The sequence below is a fragment of the Sminthopsis crassicaudata genome, chromosome 3 (assembly GCF_048593235.1).
Source record: "Sminthopsis crassicaudata isolate SCR6 chromosome 3, ASM4859323v1, whole genome shotgun sequence".
Lineage (NCBI taxonomy): Eukaryota > Metazoa > Chordata > Mammalia > Dasyuromorphia > Dasyuridae > Sminthopsis > Sminthopsis crassicaudata.
Window position 1 is genome coordinate 70,204,594 of NC_133619.1, and position 13,946 is coordinate 70,218,539.

At 34.3% G+C, this 13,946-nt stretch overlaps 1 long non-coding RNA gene across 1 annotated transcript in view; it reads left to right on the top strand.

Moving 5' to 3' along the window:
- The first annotated feature begins 2,851 nt into the window (after nt 1-2,851).
- Nucleotides 2,852-13,946, top strand: part of LOC141564844 (uncharacterized) — a 43,670-nt gene continuing 32,575 nt past the window's right edge. The window contains exon 1 of the long non-coding RNA XR_012488757.1: nt 2,852-2,987. This is a non-coding gene — a long non-coding RNA (uncharacterized LOC141564844). The remainder of the gene's footprint in view (nt 2,988-13,946) is intronic.

The window sequence follows — 13,946 nt, forward strand, 5'->3', positions numbered from 1 at the left end:
ATGACCTTGGGAGGTGATGGGGCTCTGCAGGATTTAGTATCGTCTCAATCACTCTATGGCTGTTGTTTAGATTATTTTGCTATTATTGGGACAAATCCATATATGCTATAGATGGAAAAGTAGGTTATGATGTAGATGTTTCATATGACTTTTTGAGCAGATTCATTAGGAGAATCCATGAGAGAGCCTCCACATTATCTGGCAAAAGAGGATTATCAGCAATGAGATCCATGAGTCCATTTAACTTTTCTGAATTGAAGGTTATGCTAATTTTGGGTATAAGCAGACCATAGCAGACAATAGGATATTCTAATAGCTATCTGGAATTAGTCAATCAGCTAACAAGTGTTATTGGGTGTGCACAATATAGAGAGGATTACATTGGGAATGTGGCTCATGGGAAAAGTGAACACAAAAGAACATCCCTTTCTTCTTGTTGTGACTGTTGGCCCTTTGTACCCCATTTGGGATTTTCTTGGCAAAGATGCTGGAGTGGCTTGCCATTTCCTTTCCTAATTCATTTTACAGATAAGAAAATTGAGTCAAAGCAGTGTCTTGCCCAGGATTACAGCTAGAAAGTGTCTGAGACAGGATTTCTGACTTCAGGCACGCAATCCATTGTGCTGCCTCCTTCCCTAATGGGATTCTAATTGAGCAATTTCAAGTGTGGTCAGTGGAAGAAGTACTTTAGAACTATGTTGTCTATAAGCAAAGTAGCATGAATGTGGAATATCAGGGACACGACTCACTTCATCTGGATAGTGAACAGGTTTGTCTCTGAAGTAGATTCTGGCTCCAAATCTATGGAGACCAATGTAGTACAATATAGTACCAATGTAGTAGTAGTGGGAAGAACTCTACTCTTGAAATCTGAAAAACATGGGTTTACATCCCATTTCTGATACCACTTTTGTTACTTTTACTTCCCTAGACCTCAGCTTACTCCTCTGAAGGATGTGTTAAGTCCTTGCCAGCTCTATAGTCCTGAGAGCTCATGAATCAGAAATATGGTGGTTCAATCTGGACAAGGGCATGTAGAATAGCATCCAAGAATCCAAATGAAATCAAGAGGTAGAAAAGAAAGGGCTTTAGGGTAATTAACCAATCTTCACAAAGGTCAACTGTGGACAAAAGTACAAAAAAAGATTTGTCTTTGAAGCACTCTATATATTTGTTTCAACTGGGCACTCAATGTTCCATTTTGAGTGTTGGGTGGGGTCTAGAGATGAGAAGGGTTGAAAATAATTTTCTGTTCAAGGGGAAATTATCTGATAAAGAAGTGATAATGAAGGACAGGATGTAAAGAATACCTATCTTTGAGTGATGAATATTTGAGTTTGGGTGCTGACTCTGCCACTTAACTAACTTTGAAGAAGTCACAATCTGTCAGAGCCTAATTTTATCTGCACAATGGGTACTATATTTCTTCCGCTAAGGGTAGCTCTAATGATCAAAAAGATAATATATTTGAAAGTATATTGTTATCACGAAGGCATATATGAATGCAAGTTAATGTTAAGGACTTGATGTATTACTTTGTGCAAGAGTATTTGCATTTTAAAAGAGAATCTAGGTGGCAATGATAATATGTAAAGCCAAAAGGTAGAATCCAGGCTCTTTTTAATGTGATATTCTTGGTGATGTGATATGGCACAAAAGCCTCTGAAGAATTAGAGTTGAATTTTATAGGTAAGACAGCTGAGAGGCAGAGTCAGCAACAATGACTTAGTCAAGAGAAGTAGCATGAAAGATGTCATCAGAGAGATAAACAGTGCCCATGTCTCACCAGTATTCACACTGTTAGATCCAGAGGGAAGAACCCCAGAACTTAGGGCAAAGACAGGGACAAGAGATACACCGGATGAGAAAGCCTGCGTGGTTTTATTCTATCTTATTCGTAAGAATGGAATTGCCATTGAATAACAATACTATTGAGATAAAAGAAAGAAGGCTTAAAATTGCCCATTCTACCCAACCAAGAACAGGGTAACTTTATTTCCACTTAAAACCAATAGACTCTCCTACCATCTGAAGATAAAAATAGGACATACAATTTAAAGTTGAAAGGGACCTCATCAAAATCAAGGGTCTCCATGAAACTGTTTTTAAAAACATTTTAAAAATTATTTCACGATAATTGGTTTCATTTGGAATTCCATGCATTTTATTTATGCCTTTTGAAACAATATTCTGAGAAGGGGCTCACCAGACTGCCAAGGAGGTTCACAGCCCAATATATAAGAAACCCTTAAACTGATCCAATCCCTTATTTTCTCAGACGAGGAAGGTGAAGCTCATGGTCACATGGCAGCGCCAGAATTTTACACACAGGTGTTCTGGATCTAAAATCAATGCTCATTACAATCGAACTTAACAAATGCGTACGCCATTGCAAAAGGGAAAAGGACTTAAATAACAGCAAAAAAAAAGTTAAAAGCAGAAAATGCTCAGACCTGGCCTCCCGAGGGATTTTCGGAGTCTGGAATAATAAAGGCAACACTTTAAATATGTCACCTCCCAGTGGTTATTGAATAGGTTTGTAATTCTGTTTGCTTAGAATTTTCCTGGTTCCTTTTGTCCCTTTGTCTGCGAGGAGCAGAGGCTGTGTACTAACAAGCTCTACCTAAGACAAGAGACTATTCTTTGAGGTGTGAAATCTTCCTGGCAGCAAGTACTGTAACCACATAGCGAAGAAGATTAAATGATAATGTCTGTTAGGAGCGGCTGCACGGGAGGCGGGTGGTGCGCTCCTGCCACCTTGTGGCTTTTCACGGACTTGCGGATTCTCTTTCAGTGTTCACCTTAAACCCTCCACACCTGCCAGGTTCTGCCTTTGAGCAGCCTCTTTTCTTGAGAATGAGGTGAAGGGATTTACCTTCCAGGAATGGCAGTTTCATTTTCAAATTCTTCAGCTCAACTTTCAGAGCAAATGGCACCGGAGTAACGAATGGATTAGAGACGCAGGGGGAAGGACGCAAATTTCTCAGGTTAGCAGATGGACCCCTGCTATAGGGGAGATAATTCGGTCTCAGTTTCCTTATCTGCGAAAAAGGAGTGGGAGCAGTTAACCTCTAAGTTCCCGCCTAATTCTGAATCAATGATCTTATATCTCTTGATGCCATTGGAGATAATAGCATTTCCCCCATTAATCTCGTGAATTTCTTGTAGTTTCTTGAGTTTAGCAGTTGTAAAATGACAAGAGTAGTGACATTGTTTGTTCCTAAACAATGATGTTTGTGAGAAGTGAATCTTTGAGTTGTAGGATTTTTTTTTTTAATGATTTGGACTACAATGGTTCAGTCCGTATTATTCTGTTTTATTAGAATATCCCATCCCCTGCCATCCCATCCCCTGCCATGCCATGCCATGCCATCCCCTGCCATCCCATCCCCTGCCATCCCATCCCATCCCCTGACATCCCATCCCATCCCCTGACATCCCATCCCATCCTCTGCCATCCCCTGCCATCCCCTGCCATCCCATCCCATCCCATCCTCCCATCCCCTAACACATCATCATGGCATAACATAGCATTATATTATATAAGCTTTCATTGTATTATGATTTGTATTTATTATATTACATTCTATCATATATTCATTTATTCTTCATATAATTTATATTTATTACATTATATCATATATTTATTTACCATGCACCAGGAGATCCAGACTTTTTCATCAATGCTCCATAAGCCATAAATTTAGGTGGAAAAAAATGCAGCCCTTAAACTTCCCTACTCTTATCTTATATATATTTTTCTTCTTCTTTTTTTTTTTTTTCCTGAGGCTGGGGTTAAGCGACTTGCCCAGGGTCACATATAGCTATAGCTAGGAAGTGTCTGAGAGCAGATTTGAACTCCGGTCCTCCTGAATTCAAGGCTGGTGCTCTATCCACTGCGCCACCTAGCTGCCCCCTCCCTACTCTTATCCAACTCATAACTAAGTGGTCAAATTGAGAACTGATGAAAATTGAGAATTTTTAAATGAAGAAAAGCTCAAATCATAGATCCTCCAGTTATCAGAAGTAATCTGCCTACATTTGAGATGCTTAGACCAACTTATCTAATACATATTTTATCCAGAACAATTCCACTGAATCAAAGTTTGTTTATAACCTAGTTCCAAGTAAATGTATATATTAAGATAAATAAGATTCTCGATAAGTTTAGCCACAAAAATTTCTTTTCAATGACTGATTGAGTAATAAGAAATCCAAAAAACAAGGACATAAACATTATCCAAAAGAATTCATCACTCTCATGGAGGATGTTTTGTACAAGGTCCTAATGGAAATTTACCATAATTTCCTGTAGATGATGAGATCCTCCAAATGTACCAGTTTGTAGATGATGTGGTACTGATTACATCAATCCCAAGAACATTATAGAATCAATTTAATGAACTCTACTGTAGCTGAAAAAAGTTTGCTCTCGAAGTCTATACAGGAAAAACGAAATGGATAAATGATGCTAGGATCTAGAATATAATTGGAGAGTCAGCCCATTAACTTACTATATCATATAGCTGGGACAGCCATAGCAGGTAAAGAATATTTTGGGTACAGAATTATATAGGAGGAAAAGAGATGGATTACGTTGAGGAAATAGCTTGTTTTTATTGACCTCAAGCTATTCTCCGGTGCAAAGAAACAATTTTTTAACACAAATATTAAGCAGAGCAGTGAGGTTTATGGTCACGGTATTCTCTGAAAATCTGAAGTTGTGCTTGATCCCAAAGACAAAAGCGAAATCTATGATAGAAGCAAGCAGGCTGCAGCATATTTCAGATAATAATGGCTTACAGGCAGGCTAATGCTCTAACCAGGGGTTCTCAAACTACCACTTGGGTTATGGCAAATGGGCTGAGGGGCAGAGACAGAGTGTGAGGTTTTGTTTTTACTATAGTCCGGCCCTCCCATAGTCTGGACAGTGAGCTGGTCCCCTATTTAAAAAGTTTGAGGACCACTGCAAAAATCATTGAAGAAATACTAAAAGTAATTGTAATTGAATGAACGTTGGCTGATCACATGGTGAGAGATAATATGTATGGACTGTATCTTTCAGTAGTTCCCACAAGATGTACAAAGACCTAGGCAAAGATTTATAGCATATTGTATGTGCCATCTGTGGAAGATCTATAGAAGAATATAATAAACAAAAATTCTAAAGAATTAGAAAGAATTGTGCTGAAATATTTATGGCAATATTTAGACAGTGCTTAATACATTATAAGTACTCAATAGATGTTTGTGGAAAAATGGATAAGTGAATGGATAAGAATGAAAACATCATCTCTCTTCATACTGAAAAGGGCTCTGTACAATGGTGGGCAATATGGTAGCAAATAAGGAGCCAGCTTTGCATTCAAGAAGACCAACTTTCAAGGTCTGCCTTTGAAACATGCTGGCTTTGGTCATGGTGGGCTATTAATTTATAGGTTAGTTCTTAATAAGGAATCAGCCTTGATAGTGAGGAAAGCTAATGTCAAAAAGCTTTGCTAAATGCCAGGAACTATGCTCAGTCAAGAAATCTGTTCACCTGTTTTCAGCCGTGTCCGATTCTTCCTGATCCCATTTTGTAGTTTTGTAGACAAGGACACTAGAACAATTTGCTCTTTCTTTCTTCAGCTCATTTTACAATTGAGGAGCAGAGATAAACAGGGTTACATGACTTGCCCAGAATCAAACAGCTAAAAAGTATCTGAGGGCAGATTTGAATTCAGGAAGATACATTGCCTGTTTCCAAGCCCAGAGTTTCCATTAACGAACATGATCTAGCTGCCTTCAGGAAGACCTGGATTTCTAAATGAAGACCATTTCTAATGCAAACTGGTAGAGAAAATTATTGGGAATGTTATATAATTTCTCAGCCCCACCCCAGCAACTCTGAGTTTCACTGCATCATCATATTGATCTGCATTTTTAGAAGTTACTTATTAGGAGTTCTCTACTAATGAAATGGCATGTCCAACCAGGGAGAAAAATAAAAATCTATCTACCATCTATCTCACTATTATCTATTTAAACAGATATTTGTAATCTATATATACAAAGATAACACATACATATGTGTAAATATATCTATACATATTTAAACTCCATTATGAAGAACATTCTGTCTCCTGTAATTTGATCATTTATGAAATAATTGTAATATCATGATTTAATTATCATGTGAATTATTTGTTTCAAATTATTCATTTAGTTTTATTTCCATTTTCTAGCATTTTCCTGGATAGTTCCGTCTACTTCTAAGGCAGCATCTCTTTCAGAAATGAATAATGATTTTCAGTTTAGACCAGAAGTCTTCCACTTTCTGCTTGGAAACTTTCAGTATTGGGGGGAGTAATGGGGATGTGCCTACTACATCCTGAGACTGTCTGTGACATTTTTGAATAGCTTTCATTGTTCCATTAACAAACAATTATCAAGAGTGTGTTATGGGCCAGGCATTGTTTGCAAGAGAAACAAAAGACGAAAATAAATTGGTCCTTGGTTTCAAAAAGCTTTCTTTCTATTAGGAAAAACAGCATACACAGGCATGTGCATATATAAGATATACATAGATGTACATATTTAAATACATACATATATACATGTTATTTATTATATGTACACACACAACAAAAGCTATTAAGAGAGAGGGGATGAGATGAGATGCTCCTTTCTCCCAAGTAAACATTTCCAGTTCCTTCACCAATCTTAAAATGACATGAATTTTAATGAATATTTTAAAATGTGGTCTGAATTCTTATCATTCCCTTATCCCTGGAAGTTATGCTTCTTAATGCAGCCCAAAATGATATTAGATTTTATTGGATACCATATCACACTATTGACTTGTATTGGAGGAGGGAGGGATAGGAAAAGAAATAAACATTTATATAGTGCCTATTATGTGCTAGTCACTGTGCTAAGTACTTTAAATATATCTCATTTGATCCTGGTGACAATTCTATGATATTAATATCCCCAGGTTATAGTTGAGGAAACTGTAGTAGACATAATTCAAGTGACTTGCCCAGGACCATCCTGCTACTTAGTGTCTGAGGTTAGAATTGAATTCAGGTCCATATTTGATTCACTGTGTCACCTAGTTGTAATTTTATTTACTTATAGAATTTAGTAGTCCACTGAAAACCCCAGATCTTTTTCAGATAAATTGTTGTATAATCATTCTGTCTTCTCATGCATTTGTGAATTTGATTGTTTGACCCTATGTAAAACTTTAATATAATTTACAATTATTACAAAATTACATTTTATCCTATTAATTTCAGACAAATGTCATAATTTTAGGATATTGATTATTATCTAATGTGACAATTACTATTCCTACTTTTATATATCATTTATAATTCAATGAGCATGAATATCTTTCTTCATCCAAGTCATTTATAAAAATGCTAACCAATATGAATTACAGACATTTTACTGGAAATCTCATGCCTAAATAACATTGAACCAAGAACATTCGCTTCTGGCCATTCAATAAGTTTTGGATCTATCTATCTAATTGTACTAATGTTCTGGACCAAATAACTTTATCTTTTCCACAAAAATAGCATGAGGTAATTCATCAAAGCAGTCTTCTCAAATCTAGACAAATTATAAAACCTCTCTCTCCTGATTTACCAGTTTAACAATTCCATCTTTAAAAAACAAAAACAAACAAATAAACAAAAACCTCAATCTGACATGATCTGGTCTTGATATCTTGCTGTCTCACTGAAATCCCTACTTCCTTTTCTAGACACTTATTAACCATTATCTTGGATTTAAACCTCCTATCGTCCATTTTTGCTCCTTTCTTTCCTGTCTAAACATAATTCTCCTTGGCAGAGAAAAAAACAGAAGTAAGATAAGAATTGAGTGGTTCTACATGCACTCTACTTTTGGCTATTATAAGCTCCTTCACCTGAGCAGCAGTTCTCTTTCTTCTTTGATCTTCCTTATTTCCTCAAAATAGCTTTTTTAAAAATCCCTTTTGTTTTCCTTAGCTTTGCTCACCAGACTCAGCTCATTCTTAATTTTGGCAATCCTGACAATATTCTTTTAGGACCATGTCATATTTTTGTATTCACTTTATTACCTGACTTCATTTTCCATGCATTTTCGTGAAATCTAAAATGATTGAAAAAGTGTTTATGCATCCATATAAATATCTTCAGACAACTCCCTTTCCCTCCTTGAAGTTATTTTCCCTCTCTTCAGGGTTACTTCCTATATAGAATTTTAGTTCATTTTTAGTTCAAAATATCCTTTTGCTGAACCATTTATAATTTATTCTTCCAAAATGCAGAGCATGTTCAAGACTGTGCATGACGTTTCTCTTCTAATAAGTGCTTTGAAGAATGGTCATTGAGAGTTTTCTCATCTCTTACCCATAACTCATTTTCTTTCTATTTGTATCAGATCCAGAATAGAATTTCTATTGTTGGACCTTCTATATTTTGAAGGACTTATCATTGACTTAGAAGTTATTAGGTGCTTTGTTGTGGCAGAGAAAACTCAAGCCCATTTCTTTCATTTATTTATTTTTGCGATGCAAGTTAAATGACTTGCCTAGTCACACAGCTACTAAGTATTTGAACTCAGATCCTCCAGACTACAGGGCCAGTGCTCTATTCATTGTGCCATCTAGCTCCACATTTCTAAATAAATAAAGGATCCCTCACTGTCATATTGAACTGTCTGTGCTCTGTTTTTCAAACTCCTCATTTGTTTTGTTTCTTTCCAAAGTGACTCTGTATAAAAATTTGTGTGTATTTCTTCTTGGTTTTATCTTTACTCAAACATTTTTCCATGTTTCTCCCTTCTTGTTTTTCTCCTTTCACCTACTCTGTTTCAAATAAAGTAGACTCAACTGGAGCCATATACTGATTATATTTCCTTTTCCTGATATCAATGAGGTCAAATTCACTTTGTATTAAAACTTCTAGATGCCAGCAATTGATGTATTATCTATTAACATAAAATCAAATTATCCTTCTTTAGCTCCTATGTTTCAATGTTGTCTTATGTAGCTACATTCAAATGAGCTAATTTTTTTTTTAATTTTTTTTTTGAGGCTGCGGTTAAGTGACTTGCCCAGGGTCACACAGCTAGGAAGTGTTAAGTGTCTGAGACTACATTTGAACTTCGGTCCTCCTGAATTCAGGGCTGGTGCTCTATCCACTGCACCACTGAGCTGCCCCTTAAACGAGCTAATTTTTAAAGTGCTTTGAAAACTTTAAAATAAATGCTTGGAATTGATATTATATTAGTATTTTATATTATTGTCTTTTACTGGTAAAGATACTAGAAGATGGTCTGCTTACCACATAATCATAGAATTCAGAACTAGAAGAGCTAATGAACCTACTTGATCATAGTGTATTCTACTAGTCATTAATCTCTTTGCTAATATTTTATTTCAGATTTTTGCATCAATATTCATTAGGGAAATTAGTCTATAACTTCTTTTCTTTTCCTGGTTTAAGTATCAGCACTATATCTTTGTCATAAAAAGTATTTGGTCGGATTTGGTAGAACTCCTTCTTCCCCTTTTTTCAAATAGTTTGTGTAGTATTGGAATTAATTGTTCTTTAAATGTTTGATAGAATTTACTCATAAATCCATCTGGCCCTGGAGATTTTTTTTTAAGGAATTCATTAATAACTTATTCATTTTTTTTCTAAAATGGGACTATTTAAGTAATTTATTTTCTCCTCTCTTAATTTGGACATCTAAATTTTTGTAAGTATTCATCCATTTCACTTAGATTATCAATTTATTGATGCATGGTTGGGCAAAATGGCTCCTAATTATTGTTTTAATTTCCTCTTCATTGGTGGTAAGTTCACCCTTTTTATTTTTTGATATAGGTAACTTGGTTTTCTTCCTTCCTTTTTCTAATCAAATTAATTAAAGTTTTTTTTTTTCTTTCATAAAACCAACTCTTAATTTTGTTTATTAACTCAATTGTTTTCTTTTCAATTTTATTAATCTCTCTTTATTTTCAGAATTTTAAATTTGGTACCTAATTGGGGGGGTTTAATTTGTTATTTTTTAAACTTTTTTTAGTTGTACGCCCAATTCATTTTTTCTTTCTCTATTTTTTCAAATAAGAATCTAGAGACATAAAATTTCCCCATAGAACTGGTTTGGTTATATCCCATAAATTTTGGTATATTATCTCATTATTGTCATTCTCTTGGATGAAATTATCAATTGCTTCTATGGTTTATTGTTTCACTCACTCATTCTTTAGGATTAGATTATTTAATTTTTTCATAACTATTTACAACATGTAATTTTTTTTGCATCATTAGCTGAAAAGAATGCATTCACTATTTCTACCTTTCTGCATTTGAATGCACTAATACAGGGTCCATTTTTGTTCAGGTTCCATGAACTGCTGAGAAAAAAGTATTTTTCTATCACCATTCAATTTTCTTCAAAGGTCTATCATACCTAACTTTTATAAAATTCTATTTACCTGCTTAACTTCTTTCTTGTTTATTTTATGATTAGATTTATCTAGTTCTGAGAGAGCAAGATTGAGATCTCCCATTTGCATAGTTTTCCTGCCTATTTCTTCTTGCACTTCTCTTAACTTCTCCTGTACGAATTTGGATGCTATACCTCTTGATGTTTATATGTTTAATATTGATATTACTACATTATCTATGGTGCCCTTTAGCAAGATGTAGTTTCCTTCCTTATAACTTTTATTTAGATTTATTTTTGCTTTTGTTTGATCTGAGATCAGGATCTCTATCCCTGCCATTTTTCTTTTTCTTTTTTTTTTTTACTTCAGATGAAACATAATAGGTTCTGCTCCTGTCTTTTACCTTTACTTGTATGTATCTTTCAGCTTCAAATGTGTGTATGTGTTTTTTTGTTTGTTTGTTTTTTTTTGGGGGGGGGTAAACAATATATTGCAGGATTTTGGCTTTTAATCCATTATGTTATCTGCTTCTGTTTTATAGGAGAATTCATCTTATTCACATTTGCATTTAAAATTACTAACTCTGTATTTCCTGTCATATTTTTCCCTTTATATTTTCTCTCTTCTTTCCCCCTTTTCCTCCTCACCAGTTTTGCTCTGATCACTATCTCCCTCAGTTGGCCCTCTCTTTTTTCAGCCCCTCCTGTCTTTCTACTTTTGTCTTTCCTTCTATTAGCTTTTCTCTTTCCCATTTCCCTTCCGTTCCCCTCCTTCTTCCTATAGGGTGAGACAACATTTTATACCAAATTAAGTATGTTTGATATTATTTCTCTGAGCCAAATCTGATGAAATTAAGATTCAAATAGTGCTCGGGGGATCACCCTTCTTTCCCTCAATGGTAATAGGTCTTTTTTGTCTCTTTATCTGATGTAATTTACCCCATTTTACCCCCACCTTTCCTCTTCTTCCAGTACAATTCCTTTCCCATACTTAGTTTATTTTTTGTAACATCACATTAAAGTCAACTTATACCTATACACTCTAAATATACCCTTGGCAAAGATGAAGTTCTTATAAGTTACATGTATCATTTTCTCATGTAGAGATGTAAACATAAGAAATATAGTTTTTCCCTTTCATTTTTTTCCTTCTTATGCTTCTCTTGAGTTTTGTGTTTAAAGATCAAATTTTCTGTTTAGGTCTGGTCTTTTCATAAAAAATAATTGAAAATTCTCTATTTTGTTGAATGTCCATCTTTCCCCATGAAAGATAATGCTTAGTTTTGCTGGATAGTTGATTCTTGGCTGCAGTTTAAGCTCTTTTGCTCTTCGGAATTTCATATTCCAGGCCCTTTGATCCTTTTAAATGGAAGCTTCTAGGTCCTGGGTAATCCTGATTGTGGCTTTTCAATATTTGAATTATTTTTTTCTGGATGTTTGCTGTATGTTCTTCTTGATCTGATAATTCTGGAATTTAGCTATGATATTCCTTGGAACTTTCATTTTGGGGTCTCTTTCAAGGGGTGATCAATAGATTCTTTCAATGGTTATTTTATTCTCTGGTTCTAGGATATCTGAGCAGTTTTTCTTGATGATTTCTTGAAAGATGTTGTCCAGTCTTTTTTTCATTGTGCTTTTAAGGTAATTCAATAATTCTTAGATTGTCTCTTCTGGGTGTATTTTCCTGGTCAGTTGTTTTTCCAATGAGGTATTTTACATTTTCTTTTCTTTTTGCATTTTTTTGGTTTTTGTTTGACTAATTCTTGATGTCTCATTGAGTCATTCACTTCCCATTTGTCCAACTCTAATTTTTTCCACTCTATTGATTAGCTCCATTTTATCCTTATTTATATAACATGTGTACGTGTATTTATATATTTATTCTGCTTATTCTGTTCCTCATTAGATTGTGAGCTCTTTGATATCAAGGACTATTTTTTGCTTCTTTGTGTGTGTGTATGTGTGTGTGTGTTTCCAGTGTTCATCACAGTACCTTGAATATAATAGGCATTTAATACTGACTTTTACTGACTTTTGACTACTGACTCTTATGAAAATAGATAGGAAGGAATTTGCTCAATATTTTTCTCCAGCAAACAGAGAAAGTTTGTAAGGGAAAAAACAACTTAACAGTTTTGTTATCTCAAACTATGAGTGCTTTAGTAGAAAAAATGTTTTATTTGAATTTAAGAGAACCTGGATTTAAAAACTAGTTCTGCTATCAATTAGACACTTAACATTGCCGGACCTCAATTCCTTCAAATGAGAATTGGATTCAATGAAAGCTTCCTAAACTGTGGGTCATGACCCCATATGAGGTAGGATAACAATATGGGGGTCATAAAATTATGGTTTTTAAACAATAAATGTTTGATTTGCATACCTATTTTAAGTACATATATCCTCAGGGTCACATTTAAGAAACCCTGATTTTTTTACCATCCATCTCCACATTCATTAACTTATTCTCTTCTCTGTCCAAAGTCCTCAGAGGACTGTTTTAAAAGATTTTGTTGATGTTCATTCAGGATTGGCACTTAAGGATATTTTAAAAGAATTCAGTACTTAGCCCAATATACTATTAATAGAAATGTAATCTCACTTCTCCATGGCAAATTTATGTTTTATTTTTTAAAATTATTATTATTATTCCTAGTTACATGTAAAAACATTTTTTTTTTGTTATAAATGTACATTCATTTCTACCTGTTTCCATATATATCATGTTGGGAGAGAAAAAATCATAACAAAAGGGAAAAACCACCAGGAAAAAAAGTGAAAATAGTATATGTTGATCTATATTCAGTCTCTAATGTTCTCTTTCTGGATGTGAATGATATTTTCCATCCAAATTTTATTGGGTTTGCTTTGGGTCATTGAATTGCTGAGAAGAACCAAGTCTATCAAAGTTGATCATCACACAATCCTATTATTATTGTGTACAATGTCTACCTGATTCCACTTGCCAAATTTATATATTTTAAATTCCAATTGGTAGGTATATACATATGTACCAAAGGATAGACCTTGTACCCTATAGCCTTATTGAAACTATTTATAAATAAAGCTAAAGTTTTCTTCAGCATAGGGGATAATCTCTTTTATTGACTTTTAGGAAAGCTGTTACTTTTACTGTCTTTCCCACATTAAATCTCAGATTTTAAATCAACTTTTATTTTCAAATATCATTCAAGTATATATTTTATATGACCAAAGAATTTCTAAAACAATCTTTTTTTCTTATCTACTTCATTATTACTGGCCCCTAGATTCCTAAGTTTACTTTTCTTTCCATAGTTCTTGTTGAGTTGATTATCCTATTTGGATATGATAAAAATATGAAAAAAAAAGAAAATGTACTCTAATTTTAGAAATATGCTTGCAGTTACCATATTATACTGCTAAATGACTTAGCTTTTGCATAAATTTGCTGGTTACCTGTTCTGGAAGCTAATTGATCATTCTGTGTCAGGAATATGCATTGTAAAATCAAAATGCTTCCATCAAAAACCTTC